The sequence below is a fragment of the Propithecus coquereli genome, unplaced genomic scaffold, assembly GCF_000956105.1.
Source record: "Propithecus coquereli isolate 6110/MARCELLA unplaced genomic scaffold, Pcoq_1.0 Scaffold477, whole genome shotgun sequence".
Taxonomy (NCBI): Eukaryota; Metazoa; Chordata; class Mammalia; order Primates; family Indriidae; genus Propithecus; species Propithecus coquereli.
The window spans coordinates 1,050,094-1,051,085 of record NW_012150585.1 but is presented as its reverse complement, the minus strand read 5'-3'; positions in this window follow the sequence as shown (position 1 = coordinate 1,051,085).

The window sequence follows — 992 nt, the reverse complement described above, 5'->3', positions numbered from 1 at the left end:
AAAGCTTTTAAATGACTGCGTGGGAAATAGATAAGTTCATAAGCTGACTCTGCTCCTCCTCAGGCTCCACCTCTCAGGGTCCCCCTCATAGGCCCCAGGCCCACGGTGAGGGTCAGACCCAAACATAAGTCACCCAGAGAGGCACAAGGCCTCTGGTTTACACACCAGAGAGTTACCAGGGGGCGGGGACACACACGGGAGTGAATTCTCAGTATGTTAGACTAAAGGCGACGGGATAAGACTTGATCAGGTCGCATGCAATGACATGGGTGCTGTCACCTGGAATCCAGAATTTAATATTTTGGCGAAAGCACCCGAAAGTAGCATTTGTAATGTGCTAAATTGGCTAATTAAATCCTGGATTTATTGGTAGCCTGTGCGGTGGTTCTTAGGAACTTTGAAGTGTGTCCTGGACTAGCAGCATCAGGGGCACCCTTGATGTAGTTAGAAATGCAAATTATCAGACCCAGCCAAGATCCACTGTACCAGAAACTACAGGGGAGGAGCCCAGAAATGTGTGTTTTAACAAGCCCTCCAGGTGATAAGCCAGTGAAGTTTGAGAACTGCTGGCTTATAATTGATGAGGCTGAAATGCTGGATCTTCTCTGGCATGAGGTTGTCAGGAAAGACCCCTGTCGACTGAAGAATCACAAGGTTCATAAATTTGGAGAGGAGAGCTTTATTTCTTATAAAGTATTGCAGCCGTGGGCTGGCCGTCTAGCAGATACCAAAAGCAAGCGATTGGAGGGAGAGAAAGGTAGAACAGGAAATTTATGCCCAACAGGTTGGCTAAGTATACATCTATGTACACATATTTAACAAGTTATAGGGGAGCTATGAATATTCATGAAGGAGGGGTGCATGCCTGCACAGTAAGCAAACTTGCATGTCACATATGCCCCATGTTCACTTTGGGGTCGAGAGTTAACATTTAAATGCATTAAAATGAGGCCCTATGCGGCAAGAGGTGGAACAGAGGACACAGAGGCATC